General features: G+C 36.6%; 1 protein-coding gene and 1 non-coding gene across 5 annotated transcripts in view; both read left to right on the forward strand.

The window, feature by feature from the left end:
• DIAPH2 (diaphanous related formin 2) overlaps nt 1-27,814 on the forward strand; it is a 1,008,663-nt gene that overhangs the window by 943,271 nt on the left and 37,578 nt on the right. The gene's annotated exons all lie outside the window — the stretch shown is intronic.
• On the forward strand, nt 20,540-20,687 carry LOC111558847. Its single transcript, XR_002739973.1, has one exon. It is a non-coding gene; the product is annotated as a small nucleolar RNA SNORA62/SNORA6 family (small nucleolar RNA).

The raw sequence follows: 27,814 nt of genomic DNA on the forward strand, positions 1-27,814 counted from the left end.
CAAAATCATTAATTTCTGTTCTAATCTTTATTATTTCCCATCTTCTGCTGATTTAGGGCTTTCTTGCCTGTCCTATTTCCAGATCCTTTCTTTGGGTGTAAGTTTATATTGTGTATCTGAGACTTTTCTTCCTTCTTTAGGGTAGGTCTGGATTGCTACATACTTCCTCTATAATCACATTTGCTGCATCCCAAAGGTTTTGCACTGTCATGTTTTCATTTTCATTGACTTCCATGTACTTTTTGATTTCCTTTGTAACTTCTTGGTTAACCCATTCTTTCTTTAGTAGGATATTCATTAATCTGCAAGTACCTGTGATATTTCCAAAGTTTTTCATGTGATTGATTTCAAATTTCATGGCTTTTTGGTCTGAGAATATGCATAGTATGATCTCATTCTTTTTATACTTGTTTAAGAGCTGAATTGTGACCCAGTATATGATCTGTTCTGGATAATGTTCCATGTGCACGTGAGAAGACTGTGTATTATGCTTCTTTAGGATGAAATGTTTTGAATATATCTGTTAAGTCAGTCCGGTCCAAAATGTCCTTCAAAACCATTCTTTTCTTGTTGATTTTCTGCTTAGAAGATCTGTCCATTGCTGTAACTAGGGTGCTGTATGTAGGGTGTCAATGCCCTATTATTATTATTTTTTTATTTTTAATGACTTTCTTTATTTTTGTTATTAATTAATTTATTTATGAAGATTCCTCCAAGTTGGGGGCATATTTACAATTATTCAACGTTCTTGATGGATAGACCCCTTAATTATGATATAATATCCTTCTTCATCTCTTGTTACAGTCAATGATTTATTTTATATTTATTTTTTCAATATGTGAAGTTTATTGTCAAACTGATTTCCATACAACACCCAGTGCTCATCCCAAAAGGTGCCCTCCTCAATACCCATTTCCCACCCCCCATCAACCCTCAGTTTGTTCTCAGTTTTTAAGAGTCTCTTATGTTTTGGCTCTCTCCCACTCTAACCTCCTTTTTTTTTCCTTCCCCTCCCCCATGGGTTTCTGTTAAGTTTCTCAGGATCCACATAAGAGTGAAACCATATGGTATCTGTCTTTCACTGTATGGCTTATTTCACTTTGCATCACACTCTCCAGTTCCATCCACGTTGCTACAAAGGGCCATATTTCATTCTTTCTCATTGCCACATAGTACTCCATTGTGTATATAAACCACAGTTTCTTTATCCATTCATCAGTTGGTGGACATTCAGGCTCTTTCCATAATTTAGCTATTTTTGAGAGTCCTGCTATAAACATTGGGGTACAAGTGCCCCTATGCATCAGTGCTCCTCTATCTCTTGGGTAAATTCCTAGCAGTGCTATTGCTGAGTCATAGGGTAGGTCTCTTTTTAATTTTTTTGACGAACCTCCACACTGCTTTCCAGAGTGGCTGCACCAGTTTGCATTCCCACCAACAGTGCCAGAGGGTTCCCGTTTCTCCACATCCTCTCCAGCATCTACAGTCTCCTGATTTGTTCATTTTGGCCACTCTGACTGGCGTGAGGTGATATCTGAGTGTGATTTTGATTTGTATTTCCTTGATGAGGAGCGACGTTGAGCATCTTTTCATGTGTCTGTTGGCCACCGGATGTCTTCTTTAGAGAAGTGTGTATTCATGTTTTCTGCCCATTTCTTCACTGGATTTTTTGTATTTTGGGTGTGGAGTTTGGTGAGCTCTTTATAGATTTTGGATACTAGCCCTTTGTCCGATATGTCATTTGCAAATATTGTTTCCCATTCCGTTGGTTGCCTTTTAGTTTTGTTGGTTGTTTCCTTTGCTGTGCAGAAGCTTTTTAATCTTCATAAGGTCCCAGTAGTTCATTTTTGCTTTTAATTCCCTTGCCTTTGGAGATGTGTCAAGTAAGAAATTGATACGATTGAAATCAGAGAGGTCTTTTCCTGCTTTCTCCTCTAGGGTTTGGAGAGTTTCCTGTCTCACATTCAGGTACTTTATCCATTTTGAGTTTACTTTTGTGAATAGTGTGAGAAAGTGGTCTAGTTTCAACCTTCTGCGTGTTGCTGTCCAGTTCTCCCAGCACTATTTGTTAAAGAAACTGTCTTTGTTCCATTGGATATTCTTTCCTGCTTTGTCAAAGATTAGTTGGCCATACTTTTGTGAGTCAAGTTCTGGGGTTTCTATTCTATTCCATTGGTCTATGTCTGTTTTTGTGCCAGTACCATGCTGTCTTGATGATTATAGCTTTGGAATACAGGCTAAAGTCTGGGATATTGATGCCTCCTGCTTTGGTCTTGTTCTTCAAAGTTACTTTGGCTATTCGGGCCCTTTTGTGGTTCCATATGAATTTTAGGATTGCTTGTCCTAGTTTCGAGAAGAATGCTGGTGCAATTTTGATTGGGATTGCATTGAATGTGTAGATAGCTTTGGGTAGTATTGACATTTTGACAATATTTATTCTTCCAATCCATGAGCACGGAATGCTTTTCCATTTCTTTCTATCTTCTTCAATTTCCTTCATAAGCTTTCTATAGTTTTCAGCATACAGATCTTTTACATCTTTGGTTAGATTTATTCCTAGGTATTTTATGCTTCTTGGTGCAATTGTGAATGGGATCAGTTTCTTTATTTGTCTTTCTGTTGCTTCATTATTAGTGTCTAAGAATGCAACTGATTTCTGTACATTGATTTTGTATCCTGCAACTTTGCTGAATTCCTGTATCAGTTCTAGCAGACTTTTGGTGGAGTTTATCAGATTTTCCATGTATAATATCATGTCATCTGCAAAAAGTGAAAGCTTAACTTCATCTTTGCCCATTTTGATGCCTTTGATTTCCTTTGTTGTCTGATTGCTGATGCTAGACCTTCCAACACTATGTTAAACAACAGCGGTGAGAGTGGACATCCCTGTCGTGTTCCTGATCTCATGGAAAAAGCTCTCAGTTTTTCCCCATTGAGGATGATGTTAGCTGTTCGGCTTTTAATAAATGGCTTTTAGGATCTTTAAGTATGTTCCTCGTATCCCGACTTTCTCGAGGGTTTTTATTAACAAAGGATGATGAATTTTGTCAAAACCTTTTATGCATCCATTGACAGGATCATATGGTTCTTGTCTTTTCTTTTATTAATGTGATGTATCACGTTGATTCATTTGTGAATGTTGAACCAGCCCTGCATCCCAGGAATGAATCCCACTTGATCATGGTGAATCATTCTTTTTATATGCTGTTGAATTCGATTTGCTAGTATCTTATTGAGAATTTTTGCATCCATATTCATCGGGGATATTAGCCTGTAATTCTCATTTTTTAATGGGTCTCTGTCTGGTGTACGAATCAAAGGAATACTGGCTTCATAGAATGAGTCTGGAAGTTTTCCTTTCCTTTCTATTTTTTGGAATAGCTTCAGAAGGATAGGTATTATCTCTGCTTTAAACGTCTGGTAGAACTCCCCTAGGAAGCCATCTGGTCCTGGACTCTTATTTGTTGGGAGATTTTTGATGACTGATTCCATTTTTTCGCTGGTTATGGGTCTGTTCAAGCTTTCTATTTCCTCCTGATTGAGTTTTGGAAGAGTGTGGGTGTTCAGGAATTTGTCCATTTCTTCCAGTTTGCCCAGTTTGTTGGCATATAATTTTTCATAGTATTCCCTGATAAGTGCTTGTATCTCTGAGGGATTGGTTGTCATAATTCCATTTTCATTCATGATTGTATCTATTTGGGTCATCTCCCTTTTCGTTTTGAGAAGCCTGGCTAGAGGTTTATCAATTTTGTTTATTTTTTCAAAAACCAACTTTTGATTTCATTGATCTGCTCTCCAGTTTTTGCACATTATATATTGTTTATTTCTGCTCTGATCTTTATTATTTCTCTTCTTCTGCTGGGCTTGGGGTGTCTTTGCTGTTCTGCTTATATTTCCTTTAGGTGTGGTGTTAGATTTTGTATTTGCGATTTTTCTTGTTTCTTGAGATAGGCCTGGATTGCAATGTATTTTCCTCTCAGGACTGCCTTCGCTGCATCCCAAAGCGCTTGGATTGCATTTTCATTTACATTTGTTTCCATATATTTTTTTTAATTTCTTCTCTAACTGCCGGGTTGCCCACTCATTCTTTACTAGGGTGTTCTTTAACCTCCATGCTTTTGGAGGTTTTCCAGACTTTTTCCTGTGGTTGATTTCAAGCTTCATAGCATTGTGGTCTGAAAGTATGCATGGTATGATTTCAATTCTTGTATACTTATGAAGGGCTGTTTTGTGACCCAGTATGTGATCTATCTTGGAGAATGTTCCATGTGCACTCGAGAAGAAAGTATATTATGTTGCTTTGGGATGCAGAGTTCTAAATAGATCTGTCAAGTCCATCTGATCCAATGTATCATCCAGGGCCCTTGTTTCTTTATTGACCATGTGTCTAGATGATCTATCCATTTCTGTAAGTGAGGTGTTAAAGTCCCCTGCAATTACCACATTCTTATCAATAAGGTTGCTATGTTTGTGAGTAATTGTTTTATGTATTTGGGGGCTCTGGTATTCGGCGCATAGACATTTATAATTGTTAGCTCTTCCTGATCGATATACCCTGTGATTATTATATAATGCCTTTCTTCATCTCTTGTTACAGCCTTTAATTTAAAGTCTAGTTCGTCTGAGATAAGTATGGCTACTCCAGCTTTCTTTTGACTTCCTGTAGCATGATAAATAGTTCTCCATCCCCTTACTCTCAATCTGAAGGTGTCCTCACGTCTAAAATGATTCTCTTGTAGACAGCAAATCGATGGGTCTTGTTTTTTTATCCATTCTGATACCCTATGTCTTTTGGTTGGCACATTTAGTCCATTTCCATTCAGTGTTATTATAGAAAGATATGGGTTTAGAGTCATTGTGATGTCCGTAGGTTTCATGCTTGTAGCGATGTCTCTGGTACTTTGTCTCACAGGATCCCCCTTAGGATCTCTTTTAGGGCTGGTTTAGTGGTGACAAATTCCTTCAGTTTTTGTTTGTTTGCGAAGACCTTTATCTCTCCTTCTATTCTAAATGACAGACTTGCTGGATAAAGGATTCTCGGCTGCATATTTTTTCTGTTCATCACATTGAAGATCTCCTGCCATTCCTTTCTGGCCTACCGAGAGTCAGTAGAGAGATCGGTCACGAATCTTATAGGTCTTCCTTTATATGTTAGAGCACGTTTATCTCTAGCTGCTTTCAGAGTTTTCTCTTTATCCTTGTATTTTGCCAGTTTCACTATGATATGTCATGCAGAAGATGGATTAAAGTTATGTCTGAAGGGAGTTCTCTGTGCCTCTTGGATTTCAATGCCTTTTTCCTTCCCCAGATCAGAGAAGTTCTCAGCTATTATTTCTTCAAATACACCTTCAGCACCTTTCCCTCTCTCTTCCTCCTCTGGAATACCAATTATGCGTAGATTATTTCTCTTTAGTGCATTACTTAATTCTCTAATTTTCCCCTCATACTCCTGGATTTTTTTTATCTCTCTTTTCAGCTTCTTCTTTTTCCATAATTTTATCTTCTAGTTCACCTGTTCTCTCCTCTGCCTCTTCAATCCGAGTCTTAGTTGTCTCCATTTTATTTTGCAACTCATTGATAGCATTTTTAGCTCCTCCTGGCTGTTCCTTAGTCCCTTGATCTCTGTAGCAATAGATTCTTTGCTGTCCTTTATACTCTTTTTAAGCCCAGCGATTAATTTTATGACTATTATTCTAAATTCACTTTCTGTTATATTGTTTAAATCCTTTTTGATCAGTTCATTAGCTGTTGTTATTTCCTGGACGTTTTTTTGAGGGGAATTCTTCGTTTTGTCATTTTGGATAGTCCCTGGAGTGGTGCGGATCTGTGGGGCACTTCCCCCTGTGCTGTCTTGAATAACTTGTGTTGGTGGGAGAGGCTGCAGTCACGACCTGATGTCTGCCCCCAGCCCACCGCTGGGGCCACAGTCAGACTTGTGTGTGCCTTCTCTTCCCCTCTACTAGGGGCAGGATTCACTGTGCAGTGGCGTGGCCCATCTGGGCTACTTGCACACTGCCAGAGTTGTGGTGCTGGGGATCTGGCCTATTAGCTGGGGTGGATTGGCAAGGTGAACAGGGGTTGGAGGGGCAGGCTCAGCTCCTTTTTCCTTGGGAGATCCACTTAAGGAGGAGCCCTGCGGCACCAGGAGGGAGTCAGACCCACCGGAGTGATGGATCCACAGGAGCACAGTTTTGGGTGTTTGTGTGGAGCAAGCAAGTTCCCTTGCAGGAACTGGTTCCCTTTGGGATTTTGGCTGGGGGATGGGCAAGGGAGATAGCACTTCACAACACCTTTGTTCCCCACCAAGCTGAGCTCTGTCGTCCGGGGCTCAACAACCCTCCTGTTGTCCTCCAGCCCTCCCGTTCTCCAAGCAGAGCTGTTAGCTTATAACCTTCCAGATGTCAAGTCCCACTTGCTGTCAGAACACACTCCATCGGGCCCCTCCGCTTTTGCAAGCCAGACTCGGGGGCTCTGCTTGGCTGGCGGGTCGCCCCTCCGCCCCGGCTCCCTCCCGCCAGTCCGTGTAGTACGCACTGCATCGCTGCCCTTCCTACCCTCTTCCATGTGCCTCTCGTCTGTGCTTGGCTCCATAGACTACATTCTGCTAGTCTGGTGGTTTTCTGGGTTATTTAAGCAGGTGTGGGTGGAATCTAAGTGATCAGCAGGATGCGCAGTGAGCCCAGCATCCTCCTACACCGCCATCTTCATGGGATCCCACAGTCAGTGTTTTAAAATCTAGTTTTTCTGATATAAGTACAGCTACTCTGCCTTTCTTTTGATGTCCTGTAGCATGATGGATGGTTTTCCATCCCCTCACATTCAGTATGCAAGTGTCTTTTGGTCTAACAGAGTCTTTTAGCCAGCATGAAGATGGATTGTTTTCGTCCATTCTGATACCCTATGTCTTTTGATTGGAGCTTTAGACCATTTGCATTCAGAGTGATTTTTGAAAGATATGAATTTAGTGCCATTATGTTACCTGTAGAGATAGTGTTTCTACTGATGTTTTCTGGCCCTTCCTATTCTTTGTTGCTCTTGGTCTTTTGTTGTTTTGTTTTTTCTCCACTCAAAGAGTACTCCTTAAAACTTCTTGCAGGGCTGATTAAGTGGTCACACACTACTTTTTGATTAAGTGGTCACACACTAGTTTTGTTTGGGTTATTCTTTATCTCTCCTATTCTGAATCACTGACTCACTGGATAAAAAATTCTTGGCTGCTTCTATTTCCCATTCAACATGTTGAAAATATCCTGCCACTCCATTCTGACCTGCCAAGTTTCTTTGGACTGATCTCCTCCAAATCTGATCTGTCTTCCCTTGTAGGTTAAGGATTCTTTTTTCCCTTGCTGCTGTCATGATTCTTTCCTTGTCTGTGTATTTTTTGAATTTGACTATTATAGGTGTTTGTGAAATTTGGCTTTTGTTGCATTTAAATGAGAGTTCTCTGTGCTTCTTGGATTTTGAAGTCTGTATCCTTCCTTAGATTAGGGAAGTTTTCAGCTATAATTTGCTCACATAAACCTTCTGCCTTTTTTTTCCCCTTTGCTTCATCTTCTGGGACATCTATGACACAAATGTTATTCCTCTTTGATTAGTCACTGAGTTCTCTATGTCTTGTATCGTGATATTTTGCCTTTGTTTCCCTTTTCTTTTTAGCGTCATTATTTCCATAATTTTATTTTCTAGATCACTGAGTTGCTGCCATGCGTCAGCCATCCTCACTGTCATAGCATCAATTTAAGATTTCATCTCAGTTATAGCATTTTTAAATTTCAGCCTTACTAGATTTTAATTTCTTTTATCTCTATAGATAGAGATTCTCTCATGCCTTGTATGTTTTTTTCAACCCAAGCTAGTATTTTTATAATCATGGTTTTTAAATTCTAGTTCAAACATCTTACCTGTTTCTGTGTTGATTAAATCCTTGGCAATCATCTCTTCCTGTTCTTTCTTTTGGGGTGAATTCCTCTGTCTGCCACAATCTCCCACTGAAATTATGCAAATTTTTGCATTGATCCTCAGATCAATTTCCTAGATGTTCAAAATTGTTTGATGTTGATCTAGCTGTAGTTCCATGAGGGGACCAGTTCAGGGTCCCCTCACTACTCCACCATCTTAACTCCTCCCCCTCCATACTGTTCTGATTACTACAGTTTTGTAGTATACTGTTAAATCTGGCATTATGATACCTACAGCTTTGTTTTTATTTTTCAAAATTGCATTCACTATTTGGGTCTTTTGTGGCTCCATACAAATTTTAAGATTATTTGTTCTAGCTCTGTGAAAAATGTTGATATTTTGATGGGGATTGCATTCAATCTGTATATTTCTTTGGGTAGTATGGACATGTTAACAATATTTGTTTCTCCAATTCATGAGCATGAAATTTCTTCCATTTCTTTGTGTCTTCTTCAGTTTCATTTATCAATGATTTATGGTCTTCATAGTGTAGGTTTTTCACGTACTTGATAAAGTTTGTACCTAGGTTCTTCATTCCTTTGGGGGTAGTTGTCAAATTGTTATCTTAATTTCTCTTTCTAGTACTTCATGGTTAGTATATAAAAATCCAACAAATTTCTATATATTAATTTTGTATCCTGCATCTTTACTGAATTCATTCATTAGTTCTAGTAGTTTTTTTGGTGGAATATTTAGGTTTTTAAGGTATTTAGTATTATGTCATCTATAAATAGTGAAAGTTTGACTTCTTCTTCACCAATGGAAAGAACAAAAATACACAGAGGCTAAATAACATGCTACTAAACAATGAATAGTCAACCAAGGAATCAAAGAGGAAGTCAAAAAAATACATGGAAACAAATGAAAATGAAAACACAATGGTCCAGAATCTTTGGATGCAGCATAAGCTGTTCTAAGAGAGAAGATTATAGCAATATATGCCTACATCAAGAAACAAGAAAAAAAATCAAATAATTAACCTTATACTTAAAGGATCATGAGAAAGAAGAAAAACCAATGCCCAAAGCTAGTAGAAGAAAAGAAATTATAAAGGTTAGAGCAGAAGTAAATGAAGTAGAGACAAAAGAAAACAAAACAATAGAACAGATAAATAAATCCAAGAGCTGGTTCACTGAAAAGATAACAAGATTGATAAACTTTTAGCCTGACTCATAAAAAAAAAAGAGGACTCAAATAATAAAATGAGAAATGAAGAAGCAGATGTAACAGCTGATACCACAGAAATGCAAAAGATTATAAGAGAATATTATGAAAAATTATATGCTAACAAATTAGACAACCTAGATAATGGATAAATTCCTAGAAATATATAGCCTTCTAAAACTGAATCAGACAGAAATAGAAAATTTGACAGATAATTTCTAGTGATGAAATTGAATCAGTAATCAAAAAACTCCCCCTTAAAAAAGTTCAAGATCAGATAGCTTCACAGATGAATTCTACCAAACATTTAAGAGGAGTTAATACCTATTCTTCTCAAGCTATTCCAAAAAATAGAAGAGGAAGGAAAGCTTCCACATTTATTCTATGAAGCCAGCGTTCCCCTGATACCAAAACCAGATAAAGACACCACAACAAAAGAGGCATATATCTTTGATGAATGTAGATGCAGAAATCCTCAACAAAATATTAGCAAACCAAATCCAACAATGTGTTCAAAAATCATTCACCACAATTGAGATTTATTCCAGGGATGTGAAGGTGGTTCAATATGTGCAAATCAATTTATGTGACATGTCACATTAACAAGAGAAATGATAAAAACCATACAATCACCTCAATAGGTATAGAAAAGTCATTTGGCCAAGTGCAAAATCCATTCATGATAAAAACTCTCAATAAAGTGGGTTTAGAGGCAATATACCTCCAAATAATAAATACCATATGTGAAAAATCTCCAACTTAACATCATACTCAATGGTGAAAAGAGAGCTTTCTCTCTAAAGTCAGGAACAAGACAGGGATGTCCACTCTCACTACTTTTATACAACATATTAATGGAAGTCCTAGCCACATCAATCAGATAAGTAAATGAAATAAAAATCACCCAAATTGGTAAGGAAGGATTACTTTTGTTTCTTTCTTTCTGCCTTGCAACCATCTCCTACTACCATGCATATGACAACAACACTTAACTCTGAGCCCCAAAATCTAGAAGACAGATCTAAATAGCATGGGAAATTCTTAGGATCTTTCTTCTGAAGATGGATAAATAAGCAGAATAAAGAGGGATAAATAAGCCGAATTATGAAGCGTCATCTGCCTAAAAAGATCTTTCACAAATCATCTACCAATTCTGGCCACATTTCATTAAATAATATTTTCCTGTAAACTTCAAATGAGAGCATCTAAAGCTATCAATATTTTACACCTTCATATTAATTACTCCACTCTGGCTTCTTTATGGGTTTTGAATAAATGAAATATTTCACTGAGGAACAGGGATAATAGAAGAAGTACTGTAGAAAAAGAAGTATTTGAAGAGAGAAACCCTTTGCACACTTATACTATGGAATTATGAGTAGCAGGAGTGCCCCCATGCATCCACTAAGAGGCAGTGAAAGAGTGCTATAAAATAAGTGGAAAGCCACCTACTTTGCAATTTTGCCTGATAACACCAGCCTACATAGTCCAAGCCTGGTTTTGAGTTTGTCAAAGCTTCAGCTGATAATGAATGATATCAGTAACACTTCCTGGTTATTGTCTGGTTCTGTGAATTTTGAAAGTAATATTTTTGTTGTTATGATTCAGTAAAACAGTCATGTCATAGTTGTTTATTTTCTTTAATTTTTTTTCTTCATAATGTGCTTAAGCCAATGGCTATTTTTAAAAGGCCCTAGGTAGATTTCTCACTCTGGTGAGAAATTTCCAAAGAAAGTTTCCCATACTGGCAATTCTTCATAAAGCTTTCTTCCTAAGATGTTCTTTTTAAATATCCTCTTTTCCTTTTCCCCATTCTACAGAAATGGGAATGTGAAGGCAAAAGCCAACAAATTGTAGCATGAAGTCTAGAAAAATGAGTTACATGTTCCATAGTTGTGTATGAAACATTTCTGACAGTGATTTGGTAAAGTAGCATTGACTCGGCCCAGTGATCATGGTGAGAGTATAGACTTTAAGTCAAAATATTAATTTTTAGTCTACAACTGTGTAACCTTGATCTGATAACTAAGGTTCTCTAGGCCTCAGCAATTTCTCCTTGTGTAAAATGTGGATATATGATTAGATGATGTTTGATATTTTCTTCCAAGCTATAAATTCAGTGATTTTGAGTATAGAAATCTACAAAACACTTAAGGGAAAAAATTCCATTAATTTATGAAATATTTTTTGGGCTACTATATACCATATTTCTTAGAAATGAAAAAGCTAAATATCTTAATCCATATGAGTTATTTTGTTTGTACATATTTAGAGAGAAGAATGAAAAATTTACATGAAAATCAGGAAGTCAGTTTTGGAAATAGATACTTAATACATTGAATCAGCGATTAATGCAACCTCAATTAAATAATGGACTTCCAAATGGAAGGAATTATAACTTTCAGGGCTAAATTATATTTGAGAATACCTACTTTGAGGAGCAAGTTTTTATGCTCTGGAACCATCACTTCAAAATACGGCATCTATTCCATTTCATTCTTCACTTAATAGATTTTCTTTTTGAAAATACATATTTCTTTCCTATAAAATGAAAAGAAAATTTAAAGATGACTAGAGGTTTTTTTAGTGATAATACAATTCTGAATGGAAAAATAATATATATGCTTCTATCTGAACAGCCCGAAAGAAAAAGAACTTTTAAATCAAAGAAATTTGCAGGGCTGGGAGTGGTTGTTGATTTATTATTACTATGTGTATCAGTTTTCTAGGGTTACTTGACAAATATTGCAGACTGGGTGGCTTAAATAACAGAAATTTTCTCTGTGGAGGCTAAAAGTCCAAGATCAAGGTATTGGCAGGTTCAGTTTCTTCTGTGGCGTCTTTCCTTGGCTTGTAGATGGTTGCCATCTGACTGTGTTTTCACATGGTCATTCCTTTCTCTGTGTTGTCTGTGCCCTAATTTTCTCTTCTTATTAGGGTGCTAGTCAAATTGGACTAAGGCCTCCTTAACAACCCCACTTTAAATTATTTGCCTCTTTTAGGCCCCATCTCCACATACAATCATATTCTAGGGTACTAGGGGTTAGGATTTCAATATAGGAATTTGGAGGGACACAATTTAGCTCATAACACTATGTTTATTTCCATAATATTAAACATAATTTTTGTTATTCTTACTACTGTTTTGTGCACTAACTATATTTTTATTTTAGTTATATAATTGCTTTGTACGTGTGTCAGCTTATCACATTGTGCCAAAGATATAAAATTAATTGCTTCAAAATGAATCTTAATTATGATAATTAAATATTTGCAACACTTTATAGTATTTTATTTTTTTTCTTAAACATAACAGAGAATTGGATGCCGTTCACATATCATACATCAGCCAGTAAGCCAGATGTTTTATCATTCTGTATATTAAGGATTTTGTCCTGTTTTGTTTTGGTTTTTGGATAGACTTTTGGATAGACTTTATTGCCTTTAACTTCTGAGACTCACTTAATTAAAAATTCAATTGACTTTTTACTAAGAATATTATGTATGTATCAGTTGTTTAAACCTGAAATAGAAATCCTAAGAGGGAAAATATTCAAGTCCAGCATGGCCCAGTGCTGAAACACAAAATTGCAACTACTAGAGTATATGTAGTTCAATTAATGGCTGGTCTTCCTCTCATGTTGGATCAACTAGCCAAGATACACTCAGCTGGAGAAATCCATCTCAGATGGTTGATCTTTCTTTAAGCAGATGAAGGATCCGTAGCAGCATGTCTAGTGATTGCTTCACAGATACTACTTCTAACCTACAGGGGAATTGTTACACAGAACCCAAAACCCTTCCTTCCACTCCTCTCAGTATCTGAGAAAATGTCCTTAATTTTTCCTTTGATGTGCATCAGATTTAGCATCAAAGTTACCTCTGATTTATTCGTGTACCATATTGAGACAATTCTGACTTGCAGTAATAAGTTGTAAATAATAAGTCTTAAGAACTCTTGCCATGTCAATGGATTCTTATGTTGAAATGATCTAGAAATTTGAAAAAGAACAGATACTCAGGGAAAAAAAAACCCTTACAAAGACAACAGCTCACATAATCTACCATAAATAGAGGCATTCAAAGCTTTTTTTTAAAACGCTAAAATCATCCACATTATTGTATTACATCTCTATATTATATGCTTACTTTTTTTTGTTTCCATGTGTAGGGTAGACATGGCAAATATCTTCTAAATAAAAACAAGAACAAAGTAAAAATTTAAGCAACAAAATACATATTTAAATGATATGAAAACATGAGGATTTAAAGTCAAAAGTAGCTCTATCCTACATTAAGACAGATATTCACTGACATTTGTCCTCTAGTCCAGTATCCAACTGAGATTTATACAAATATGACCTACCAGAAAATTGGAATAGGTAGCACATCATGTAAAAGAGGTCATACTTTAAGAAAGAAGAGACTCGTATACATCTGTATGGGGTTAGGGGCTCCTGGGTGGCGCAGTCGGTTAAGCGTCCAACTTCAGCCAGGTCACCATCTCGCAGTCCGTGAGTTCGAGCCCCGCGTCAGGCTCTGGGCTGATGGCTCAGAGCCTGGAGCCTGTTTCCGATTCTGTGTCTCCCTCTCTCTCTGCCCCTCCCCCGTTCATGCTCTGTCTCTCTCTGTCCCAAAAATAAATAAACGTTGAAAAAAAATTAAAAAAAAAAGAAATCTGTATGGGGTTAGAGGAGAGATGTCCCTCTCTAGTTCCATTAGAAACTGATGCTAAGTATTGGGAACAAACCTCTTCAAATTCTACCTACCTCTCAGGACCCTGATCTAATTTCACCTTCTCTGTGTGACACACTGATATCTCAACATTTCCTGAGTGTCGCCCACATGCCAGGAAGAGCACTTGATGCAAAGATACAAACATAAAAAAGAGAGTCTCCAATCTAAATTCCTGGCATCTATTTTCACTCACTTGCTATCTAATCATTTTTTCTATCTATATATAACACTCTAAGTTCTATGACAACAAAATTTCTCTAAGTTTAATTCAATATAGTTTTACTGGCCACAAACTTTGTGGCAGGCCCCATGTTAGGTGTTAAAGATAGACAGAGGTTCTCAAGTAGCTTGCAGTCTAACCTATATAAACCCCAGGGGGCTACTACAGTACACATGAATAACCAGTTGGCTATGAAAGTAAATCCTTTAATGCTCTGACTAGATAAAAATGAGATTAAAATGTATATTCTCTTTTTCAAATGTGTCATTTTCTATTTCACATTCTTCAGACTTTGATGATACCACATGAAGAACCCATAGGTCCAATTCCAATTATACTTTAAATGGACTGTTAACACTGACAAGGATTTTATTATGCCAACCATTGCAACAAGGGGAGAAAAACCTTTAATTTTCTTTTTTTTTAATTTTTTAAGGTTTCTTTATTTTTGAGAGAGAGAGAGAGAGAGAGAGAGAAAGACAGAGCACAAGTCAGAGAGAGGCAGAGAGAGAGGGAGACACAGAATCCGATGCAGGCTCTAGGCTCCAAGCTGTCAGCACAGAGCCCGATGAAGGGCTCAAACTCACGGACTGCGAGATCATGATCTGAGCCGCAGTCGGACACTTAACCGACTGAGCCACTCAGGTGCCCCAAACCTTTAATTTTCTATTTGGGGGAATATTTTGATATCGGTGGTGGTGGTATTGGGATAATGCTATTGGGGATTTCTTGCTGCCTTTAGTGCTTACCATTATACTACTGCCATATGTTATTATGTGTATTATTTGATTTAGTGTCACCTATCTGGATCAATTTCTGTTCCAGGTTTCTGTACGTATTTATTCGTTTTGCTTTCAAAGAAAAATCAGCAATTGAATTGACAGTGATAGACACATCAGTAGCACCATTCTTAAGAGATATAGAGAAATAATTTCTCTCCCCTTAAAGACTGTGACTTATCCTCCACTACAATGCCTTTTAAATGCTACTCAACAACAGCAGACTACTGACCATTGAACAGTTGACTGCTACCTAGGATGTGTTTTCAGTTGTTGGCTTTTCTAAGTAATTACTTGCTAGAAAGGAAGGGGAATGGATGAAAATATCTATTCTGACACCTCTTGAAATGGAAGTATTAGTTGACTGTATCTGTTATATCACCCTGCACCCATTCAGCATCACTAATCACAATGCTAAGTGACCTTTTACTTTACTTGGCATTAAGCTTTTGTTGCTTGACCTTTGAGCCTCAAACAGGCCTTTCTCCAGCACCCTGCTGCATCTTTAGTATTAAACTCCTGAAGATCTGCCTTGCCTTAGAGGTATTCTGACATTTTCTAAGACTTCCTATTGGACTTTGCAGACATTTCCAGATCATGACAGTGTCATTTGATATCTTGGTTTTAAACATCATCAGAGTGGCTTGTGCTGAAGGACCTGAACTAAAAAGAAAGTGGCAAATAAAAACAACAAGGCTATTTCCTCTGTGCTTATTAAGATGGCATGGAAAAAAATAATTTTTATTATGAATACAGCCATAAAATCATAAATTTTTTCAAGTGATCATAGTATGAAATAGAAAGGCAACAGTACAAAAGATACAAAGTGGCTCATTTGAAAGAGGGTTTATCTTTAGATAGGCCTTGCAGTTAATAACACCAATTATAATAAAACTTTATGGTTACCTGATAAGCTATTGTTTATTAACTAATTTTACCATATCTTAATCATCAGAAGAAACCTGTAAACATATAAGATAAGACTACACTCCTCATTTTTCAGGTGAGGAGACTGAGGATTCAAGACGTTAAATGATTCATTTCTATTTCTTGGCTGGCATGATGCTGAGCAAACTTTGAGCCTAGGGTCTCCAAATCCAAATTCTGTGTTGTTTCCACTATATCATGCTGCATCTACTTATAACATGATATTTGAGTCAGATTATTTAGGAACTTTAATTAGCAAAGCAACCTATATTCAGACTAGAACTTAAAACCAGAGTAGATATTAAGTCAACTCTATAATTGTTCAATTCATTTTTTTGAAGGCTGTAGGCAAGGGAGATACCTAAGTTATAATTACCTACTCCAAAATAACCACTTTGTGAAATGCATTCACACAGACACACCCAAAAGTAAGTATAGTTGGATTGTGCCAATTAATTTTGTATTACTCAAAAAAATACCTCAAACTTCAGAATTTTGTTTCCTTCACATACTAAATTAGCTACAGCAGAGTTTCAAAATCATGTCTTCATTATTTTATGTTGAAATGTCTGTGGGAAAATTACCATTCTGCTAATTGATTTTTTCTTAATTCATAATAAGCCCTGATACAATTGAAACATATCTGAAAAGACTGGAAATCTATTTTATTTATCTTAAAATCTGTAAAGGGAGTCTTATGAAAATTAATAAGGCTTCCTTGAGTAGGAAATAAAAGTTTTAAAAATGAAGAAATGATAAACATTAAGCTCTTTAAATATGTAAGAGGGATATAGAATTAGAAAGCAACCTGGGGGGGGTCAATTGGAAGGATCGATGACAATGATAGTAAATGCATTTGAGGATATTTGGCAGATTAATCCTTCAGTTTTATGCCTTCAGAAACTGGAGGCCAGTAGCGTGTCTAAATCTAGGCTTATATTACCATCTACTTTTTATCAACACTGTGAAGGGTGAAATTAAGAAAAAAAAAACTATCATTATATGAAGCACTTGTTTAATTTAAAGATAATTTTACATTTAATATTTTTCCTTCTATTTCAAACATTATTACTTTAATTACTTCGAGGAAGTAGTTGATTCTATCAATAAGTTAAGGAAACCTAAGTAAGAGTTTTCAGTTGACCCCCAACTGTTCTGAGTTCACCAAAGGTGAAATGTCAATCTGCTAGGGATAAACTGCAGGAAGCTCTCTTGAGGCTTGTGAGTGGGCAGAGAAGTGGCAGATTAGCTTACATGTGGGTAAGGTAATGCAGTTATGGGAAAAAATGAAGGTTAAATAAGCCAGGGTGCATTCATAGGCTGGCAGGCTCCTACTTGTCAGTTCCAATCTTGAAAAGGAATCTTGGAGTAACTGGTAACTGTTCCCTAAAAAAAATTAGTTCAAGAAGTTGCTATACCCACAAAGGTCAACATTCTGCTGGTCAGTGTCTGGAAAGAGACTGGCATCCAAACAGAAGACAGGCTACTTCCTTAGTACAACATTACGGTCCTCCAGACTTATGAAATATAATTCTGGTTGCTCCTTCTTTTTAAAAAGTTGCTGCTGCTATTTAAGATGAGAAAACATTTGTAATGAACTAGCAAGTAGTGAGGCTACTTGTGAAAGGCTAAAAAATTAGGGCTCTTCTGTTAGGAAGGATAATGGTTGAGTGAGGCTATGCTCAGAATCCATCAAACCATGACATCATAACAGGTTTGGATAGGACATATGCAAACCTGTTTACCAAACCCAAGAGTATCGAAACTGAGTATCCTTGAAACATTACAGAGGTAAAAAATAGGGAAAGGGAATTATTATACGTGACTTATGGAATAAGTTACCCCAGAAGTTGTAAAGAAATAGCACATTTTAAATAGTAAAGTAATTCAGGTCGGGGCACCTGGGTCACTCAGTCAGTTAAGCGTCCAACTTCGGCTCAGGTCATGATCTCACAGTTTGTGAGTTAGAGCCCTCCGACAGGCTCTGTGCTGACAGCTCAGAGCCTGGTGCCTGTTTCAGAATCTGTGACTCCCTCTTTCTGCCCCTCCCCTGCTCATGCTCTGTCTCTGTCTCTCAAAAAATAAATAAATGTTAAAAAGTGGTTTAAGTAATTCAGGTCAATTTGTGCACTGTAAACCCATTGTTAACAAGTAGAAGGTTAGAGAAGCCGAGGACACACCACTCCTTTCTACAGAGGTGACTCTCACCAGAAATAGAATTGCGAGGCCAAATAGATTATGAGTATGGTATTCTTTAGGGTTTTAGTTTAAAAATGTATTAAAAATAAAAAAAATGTATTAAAAGGGTTAGTATTGAAGATGGTAATACATTTATGGATTACAAAGCTCCTTGTTCTTGTTCTACTTTTGACTTCACATTTGTTTATATTAAAACACCATCCTGTCAAATTCACAGACTTAGAAATTCAGGCACAGTGCTTATGGAGGTCATATGGTATAGTGGTTCAGGTTATAGACTTAGAAACTTCATTGAGGTCTACTGCTTATTAACTGTATCATCTTGAGCAAGCTTTTTTTTTAAGTTTATTTATTTACTTTTGAGAGAGAGAGAAAATGCAAGTAGGGGAGGGGCAGAGAAAGAGTGAGAGAGAGAATCCCAATCAGGCCCCACACTGTCAGTGCAATCCCAACCTGGGGTTCAAACCCACGAACCATGAGGTCATGACCTGAGCCTGAAGGTTAACCGGTGGAGCGCCCCAGGCACCCTGAGCAAGTTTTTAATTTCTTGGAGGCATACTATTCATTTGTAAAACGGCTTCATAATACCTACTCTATAGGATTGTTTGAAGAATCATTGATATGTAAGATATGCAAGTCACTTAACAAAGTGCATGGCACCTAGTAAATACTAAATAAATAGCAGTTCTTAGTATTACTGTGGGCTTTGAAGCTATGTGTATTACCCTGTATTCAAAAGCTTGTAACAGATGTGATGGATAAGGTGTGCCTACGTTTTCCTAATATGATTTTTTAAAGTTTTTTTGACCATTTTGAATATAAATAGCTTTTTGGTAATGTAAATGATACAGTAAAGCATCTAAGTGTGATAAATTTAATTACATGGATGGATTCAAATTGCATATGGCTTAAAATAATGTCTTCATGAAGAACTACTGCTTTCTTCCCCCACCATCCCATTTTGCAAAAACAGTTTTGTTCAAATTCTCACAAATATCCTTGACATCATTGTTTCTGTAAGCTTGAGAACCAATTTGGAGTCACCTAACAGTTTTCTGGAACACGCTATATTCATGATCATCTAAGTTGTTAGGTAGAGAGCGATATAACACTAATAGGTGCATCACTGTCATCTTGATCTCAAGCCACAAATATCCATTTGCATAGTACTAGGTAAATTGATTATCCAATTCATTTTAAATGTATTTTTTATCTTCTCTAGGTATTTACTGCTTTGCAATTTTAAGTGATCTTTCAAAGTCTTTTTTACACTGATATAATAAGATTAATATTGTGAAGTCACACCCCCTAAATAATCCTTAGGTCTATGTTACATTTCATTGTCTTTAATCCCCCACCCCAATTCTCTAAATGTGCCTCTGTAATCACCTAAAACTCATATTTTTTAAGTTTATTTTATTTTGAGAGAGAGCATGTGTGTGCACACACACACAAGTGGGGGAGAGGCGGAAAGAGAGGGAAAGAATCCCAAGCAGGCTCCGTGATGTTAGCACACAACCCGACATGGGGCTCAAACCCAAGACCTGTGAGACCATGACCTGAGCCAAAATCAAGAGTCAGACACTTAACCAACTGAACCACCCAGGCACCCCTCACCTAAAACTTATATTAATTGAGGTCCCATACTGAGTTCTTCAAAGAGCACTTTAATATTAAAAATAAAATAATTTAGATAAGGCACTTATAATTAAAGAGTTTGTAAGGACTTGAATATAAGATAGTTTCCTTTTCCTGAGATATAAGTGGAGTGGGGAGGCATGCCTTATATTTAGGAAGATAGGAATATATATTTTCTTCAGTTACATCCAATCATATAACTTTGAAAGCATTCATATTTCTTATTTTTATTCATTCCCTATATGTGCTAAGTGCTGGGATGATCCAAGCATATATGGGGCAATATTTTTGGTGTTATAAGAATTTTCAGACCTTGGGAAATATTTAATTCAAGAAAAAATATTGAACACCTATTATTTACAAAGCATTTGCAGAAAAATGTGTGTTGCAGCTCTTGTCCTCAATAGCTTACAAGCTATTCAAAAGAGGATAAAACAAATAAGCAATTCTTACCTGAGAAAATAAAGAAACTACAAGCTGCTTTGGGGTTCAAATATCGGAGAAGCCATATTCAGCTGAGAAATATTAGAAAAAAGCTTTAGGAAATCAGTCATATTTAAGATGAAGTGTAAAAGATGTGTAAGATAGACACTCAGAGTAGAATAGTGAGAAAGGGGACCACAGCCTAATGAGGATGGTGAAATGACATGAGTAAAAGGCCTGGTAGAAGAAAAGCAAGAAAGGATATTCAAGAACAATGAGCAGTCCATTTACATGTAATGTAGAATGTATGGAAACAATGACAGAATAAGGCTGGGCTGTGAATGAGATTAAGCCAGATTATAAAAGCTTTGTAGGCTATTCTCAAAAAGTTTATTTTTAGCCTGTAATCAATAAATAGAGATTTACTAACTAATGACTGGATTATATGGTCAGGTGTATATTTTAGTTATCTTCCTAAATTGATTTTAAAACTTGTGAGTGCACATAGAGCTTGGAGTTAAGGCCACTGGCTGCCTGAGGAACCCACAAATAGTATACTACATGAGGGGCAAGTCTTTCACTAACACCACAAGGGTCTCTGGCCCAATGAATGGAGTTTGATAGTAATTCTTGCTACAAGTAAAATTTACAAAAACCATTTAAAAAGAAATTAACTGTGAGGAGACCAAAGTCATCTGGGAGAGAAAAGAATAGAATGAGGAAACTTTTAGAGATTTATCAGAGGAATTGAAGACCATTTGGATATTGGGTTCCAAAGCATCAAAGAATTGACACTGATTAGATATATAGCTATACCATTTAGTTATACAGTTTTGGTGCAGTAATCAACAAATTAGATCATGTCGATATTGAACATAATTTGTGAGGGTCTTACAGACATGGTTCACGAGGCTGTTCACATAAGGAGAAAAAAGAGGTGAAGAGAGGAAGTCTACGTGGATTAAAACATACGCAATAAATCATCACACGGAAAAACACACTTTTCGCCTACAGGTAAAAAATTCAAATTAAAATAACAGTAAGGGGGTGCCTGGGTAGCTCAGTTCATTAAGCGTCTTGGCCCTTGATTTTGGCTCAGCTCATGATCTCACGGTTCATGAGTTCAAGCCCTGCATCAGGCTCTGTTCTGGCAATGTAGAGAGTGCTATCTCTCTCTCCTCTCTTTAAAATTTGTTTAATGTTTATTTTTGAGAAAGAGACAGAGCATGAGTGGGGGAGGGTCAAAGTCTCTCTTTCAAAGTAAATAAATTTTTAAAAACTTTTAAAATTAATTAACAGTAAGCTAGAAACATACAGCTATTAGAATGTCTAAGCACAAAGTGAGGTGTTGGGATTGCTGTAGAGAAACAGATAACAGTTTGATGGTGGTTCTATTGCATGACAATTCACAAAACACGAAACAATGTTAAGTGAAAGAATTAGACCACAAGAGAGTGTATAAACACTGATTATATCTATAATGCATGTATGTTGACACATATTGGAAAAGAATTTGAAGGAATATCAGTAGTTTAATGTTCATTTGCATTTTCTTTCTGGAACAGTTATTTAAGTGCGTTGTAATTTGAAAAGAATGAAATGAAAAATGATTCCTCATCATACCCCTAAAACACATACACATATACACATATATGCAAATAGATTGTGGTAAAATATGTTCAGTGTTTGAGATGTTGCAACATTATCTATAAATCAGGGATGTAATTGAAGTTGTAGTTGCTTTCATTATCTTCCATAAGTCTGATGAGGCATTTCTTGATCACCGTTTATTATAGTAATGAGAAATCTTTTCATCATAAATCCTGACAATCTGCATTTTATATCTTTCCTCAGTATAAATTCTTTGCCCCTACTAAATAAATACACAAAGTGTAAAGCTTGCTATTGCTTAGTTTCTCTACCTTCCTCTCAATACTCAGTAGCTCATATCTTAACCTTTACCTGTCAGTTGATAGTTTTTCTCCCCTCCACCAGATTGGCACACACAACTAAGTTTCAGTTTTATATGTAGCTAACATGGAATGAATTGAATGCCTATTATATGTCACCCATTGTTCCCTGGTACTCTACAGAGATTTTATCTTATCTTGATAGTAAGCACGGGAGGTCTGAAATATTATACCTATTCTTGCTTGACAAAAACTAGGCATCAGTTCAGTAGGCCATTCTCTTCAGGGCCTAGGACATTGCTCTTTCTTTTCTTCCATGGTGCTTTCAAGTGTCTAGTTCCCAACAAAAAGAAGGCATGCTGTGTGTTATGGCTCATAATGTAGTTTTTAACATATACAAGACATTTTTAGTAAGAAGCATATTTTTTAAAAATTTTTAATGTTTATTTATTTTTGAGAAAGAGACAGAACATGAACAGGGGAAGGGCAGAGAGAGATGGAGACACAGAATCTAAAGCAGACTCCAGCTCTGAACTGTCAGCACAGAGCCTGACATGGGGCCTGAACTCATGAACCATGAGATCATGACCTGAGCCAAAGTCAGACACTTAACTGACTGAGCCACCCAGACCTCCATAGAAAGCAGCATATTTTTAAGAAAGATATTTTTTTCAAAAAAAAAAGGTATGCTGTTTTTCCTCATTTAATGTATACTATTGATATAAAATTATTATAATGGTATATAGAAGACTTGATACAAAGCAATGCAAAATTATATGAGCAATTTAAATAGAATCCAAACATGAAGCAAAATTATCTACTTTAATGATTTCAATTAAATAAAACTTATGAGCTGATAAAAATTTTGAAGTTTTATTTTATTTAATTTGGTGTGTGATGTCATGGTGATTAATTACAACAGGAAATTAACATACCATTTCATAATACAACACATAAGGCAAACAAAGAAACTTTTGAAGTAAAATGTGGAAATCATAAATAACAAGCTATAAGAACTAAATGGAAGCATCAAGGAGTGATTAGTACAATAAAGTATATAAACTATGAGAATGTTTTCCACTTCATCATATATTATTATGTCTGCATAGGGATGATTGCAATGCTAGCTTCATGTTACTACTGAAATGTTACTGAGATTGGAAATGTACACAATATGATAACTGATATTTTAAGGTGGGGGAAGGAAGGGCTACATGTATGAATCATGTAGAAAAATGAATTGAAAAACTGTCTTGTTTGACAAAAGAAAAGGAAGAGTCTGGGAGGAAAGGTAAATATTGTAGGAATAGCAAATGTGAATATAATATAATGAGATTCATATATGTAAACCATTAACTGATGATAAAGAGCAATCTAAACAGAGTACCATTCCAGGAAAGGGAGTATCTGTGTACCCAGCATGGATCTCTGCCCTGCCCTACTTCTAAGCATCTAACATATTCTCATAGTCATTTCTTCTGTATTGTGATTTTTTCAAGTGAAGCACTTTTAGATGTCCCATGTGGTTTAAAACAAATCAGAAATTCATGTCCCAAATGTTTCGTTAGTCAGAATAATTAATTTGATCAGTTCTGGGAGCAGCGGAAGCAAAATAATGGGGTCATTGAAGCAGTCAGGCTCTAATGGGAACTTGAATTTATTCAGATATCAAATCTAGTAGTTGTTCTACACCTGTATGCACAGACCCATTGAGCAAATTCACATTAAAGGTTTAGTGGAACATTTTCAATGTTGTGGTCCAAAGGGACTTGCTACCGTTTCACAAGAAAACACTGAATATTTTTTGACAATATGTCTTTTTGTGTGTGTGATGTGTTAACTAAGCTCTGTATGTGTATGTTGGCACCCTATCCCTACGTAGGGAAGGAAAAAAGAGAGATATGCATAACTGGGAATGGTTTTCTTACTATTTAAAGATAAAATAAAAATGTGCTCCAGCATTTGCTACCTGGAGGCAATAATACAATATGAGGGAACTCACTAGATTGGGGGAAGGTGGAGTTTTATCAAACAACATATGCAACCTAGTATAAATGAGGATCATTTCACCCTTTCCCTTCATAAAACAAAATGGTATCAAGCATGATTTTGGTTATTTAAGGAGAAAGCAGCAATTAGGCATTCTGTATAGTAATGCAGTGTTTCATTTCTCTTATGTCACTATATGACTGTAGTAGCAAACTGACTGTTTTTATTCTTTTATAAGATATCTAAGGAGAGTTGACAGACCCAAAATTTTTTAAAGGTCTAAAGAATGGAAAGATGAATTTAACTGTGTCCTGTAGTGACCATTGAACTAACAGATCTTCAATAGAACTCTCTCATTGGAGACTGCAAAACACACAGGAAAAATAAAAGATTTGCAGTATATCCTGAACTATGAAAGACAGATATGACCAGCCATCTTTATGGGAAAAAAATAATCAAAACTGAATTAACTTACCTAAAGAATAGTTTTCATACACAAACACAGTTATTTGTAAATATTATGCTCTAATATTTTTACTTTGTGGATAAACAAAAGAACATTCTTATTTGTATATTTATTCTAATATATTCTAGGCACCAAGGAAAACAGATGCAAATGACAATTCCTGTGCTTCTAGAGCTCATGGTAAAGTGGAGGAGACAGCACAAGAACAGTCACAGTATAAAGTTCAAGCTGAATTAGTAGGAGTTTCTGGGGAAAGGAAAGGAAAAAGAAGAGAAATATGTTTCAAGAAAGGGAGCAGCATTTGTGGAGGCAATGGGAGAGCATGATATATCCAAGGAAGAGACACAAGTTCAACATTACTAAAGCATAGGCATGAAAAGCTGGTAAAATGAATTCTCGTGAAAGACCTTGGGTACTAAGGTGTTTGATTTTTTTTTTTTATTGCTTGGGTGATAAGGAGACATTTCCAGCTTCTCTTCAAGAATCTCCTAACAACATGGAAGGTTGATGGGGTGGTGATAAAGGTAGAAGTAGGAGAGATTCAAAACGGGTCTATTATAAAAGCCTACACAATGGAAGAATGCCAGACCTAGAACAGTGGCAGTGGAGATGATGATGATGAAGAAATTGATCCAAGAATGCTTCAAGGAGTGAGAAAGAACTTAACTTATTGAGCAGTTGGATTTGAGGGTGAAAAAAAAGGAAGAAATCCAGGGTGATGGTTTGGGGTATTTCAGCTTTTTGTTTTCATTTTTATGACTTGGTGTATGATGGCTCTATTGGTTTTCTAGGCTTTCTGTAACAAAGTACCACAAACTAAGTGTCTTAAACAACAGAAATTTAATGTCTCATAGTTTAGAAGGATATAAATCCAAGATCAAGGTATCGGTAGGGCCATGCTCCCTCTGAAGGTGCTAGGGAAGGACCTTTTCCAGGTCTCTCTCTCAGCTTCCAGTGGTTTGCTGGCAATATTTGGCATTCTTTGGCTTGTAAAAGCATTGCTCTCAACTCTGCCTTCATCTTTATATGGCATCCAACATTTATGAGGGTCTATTTTTAAATTTATCCTTTTTATTTTTTAATTTTTAATTTTTTAAATTTTTTAAAATATGAAATATATTGTCAGATTGGTTTCCATACAACACCCAGTGCTCACCCCAACAGGTGCCCTGCTCAATGCCCATCACTCATTTTCTGCTCCCTCCCACTCCCCATCATCCCTCAGTTTATTCTGTTTTTAACAGTCTCTTATGGTTTGGCTCTCTCCCTCTCTAACTTTTTTTTCCTTCCCCTCCCTCCCACTCCCCATAAACCCTCAGTTTATTCTGTCATTAAGAGTCTGTTATGGTTTGGCTCTCTCCCTCTCTAACATTTTTTTTCCTTCCCCTCCCCCATGGTCTTCTGTTAAGTTCCTGAGAATCCACATAAGAGTGAAACCATATGGTATCTGTCTTTCTCTGTATGACTTATTTCACTTAGCATCACACTCTCTAGTTCCATCCACTTTGCTACAAAAGGCCATATTTCATTCTTTCTCATTGCCAAGTGGTATTCCATTGTATATATAAACCACAACTTCTTTATCCATTCATTAGTTGATAGACATTTAGGCTCTTTCTATAATTTGGCTATTGTTGAAAGTGCTGCTATAAACATTGGGGTACAAGTGCCCCTATGCATCAGCACTCCTGTATCCCTTGGGTGAATTCCTAGTAGTGCTATTGCTGGGTCATAGGGTAGATCTATTTTTATCTTTTGAGGAACCTGCACACTGTTTTTCAGAGCAGCTGTACCAGTTTGCATTCCCACCAACAGTGCAAGAGGGTTCGCGTTTCTCCACATCCTCGCCAGGGTCTAGAATCTCCTGATTTGTTCATTTTAGCCACTCTGAGCGGTGTGAGGTGGTATCTCAGTGTGGTTTTTGATTTGTATTTCCCTGATGAGGAGTGATGTTGAGGATCTGTTCATTTGCCTGATGGCCATCTGGACATCTTCTTTAGACAAGTGTCTATTCATGTCTTCTGCCCATTTCTTCACTGGATTATTTCTTTTTCGAGTGTTGAGTTTGGTGAGTTACTTATAGATTTTGGATACTAGCCCTTTATCTGATATGTCATTGCAAATATCTTTTCCCATTCCATCAGTTGCCTTTTAGTTTTGTTGATTGTTTCCTTGGCAGTGCAGAAGATTTTTATCTTCATGAGGTCCCAACAGTTCATTTTTGCTTTTAATTTCCTTGCCTTTGGAGATGTGTCAAGTAAGAAATTGCTACAGCTGAGGTCAGAGAGGTCTTTTCCTGCTTTCTCCTCTAGGGTTTTGATAGTTTCCTGTCTTACATTCAGGTCCTTTATTCATTTGGAGTTTATCTTTGTGAATGGTGTAAGAACGTGGTCTAGTTTCATTCTTCTGCCTTTGCTGTCCAGTTCTCCCAACACCATTTGTTAAAGAGACTGTCTTTTTTCCATTGGATATTCTTTCCTGCACTGTCAAAGATTAGTTGGCCATACTTTTGTGGGTGCAATTATGGAGTCTCTATGTTATTCCATTGGTCTATGTGTCTGTTTTTGTGCCAATACCATGCTGTCTTGATGATTACAGCTTTGGAGTAGAGGCTAAAGTCTGGGATTGTGATGCCTCCTGCTTTGGTCTTCTTCAAAATTACTTTGGCTATTCGGGGTCTTTTGTGGTTCCATGCAAATTTTAGGATTGCTTGTTCTACCTTCGGGAAGAATGCTGGTGCAATTTTGATTGGGATTGCATTGAATGTGTAGATAGCTTTGGGTAGTATTGACATCTTAACAATATTTATTCTTCCAATCTATGAGCATGAAATGTTTTTCCATTTCTTTGTATCTTCTTCAATTTCCTTCGTAAGCTTTCTGTAGTTTTCAGCATACTGATCTTTTACATCTTTGGTTAGGTTTTTTCCTAGGTATTTTATGCTTCTGGGTGCAATTGTGAATGGGATTCTTTATTTGTCTTCCTGCTGCGTCATTATTAGTGTATAAGAATGCAATTGATTTCTGTACACTGGTTTTGTATCCTGTGACTTTGCGGAATTCATGTATTAGTTCTAGCAGACTTTCGGTGGAGTCTATCGGATTTTCCATGTGTAATATCATGACATCTGCAAAAAGTGAAAGCTTATCTTCATCTTTGCCCATTTTGATGCCTTTGATTTCCTTTTGTTGTCTGATTGCTGATGAACTTCAAACATTATGTTAAACAACAGCAGTGAGAGTGGACATCCCTGTCGTGTTCCTGATCTCAGGGGGAAAGCGCCCAGCTTTTCCCCATTGAGGATATGATCTGTGGGCTTTTCCTAAATAGCTTTTATGATGTTTATGTATGTTCCTTCCATCCTGCCTTTCTCGAGGGTTTTTATTAAGAAAGGGTGCTGAAT

The sequence above is a fragment of the Felis catus genome, chromosome X (genome assembly GCF_018350175.1).
Source record: "Felis catus isolate Fca126 chromosome X, F.catus_Fca126_mat1.0, whole genome shotgun sequence".
In the NCBI taxonomy this organism is placed as follows: Eukaryota; Metazoa; Chordata; class Mammalia; order Carnivora; family Felidae; genus Felis; species Felis catus.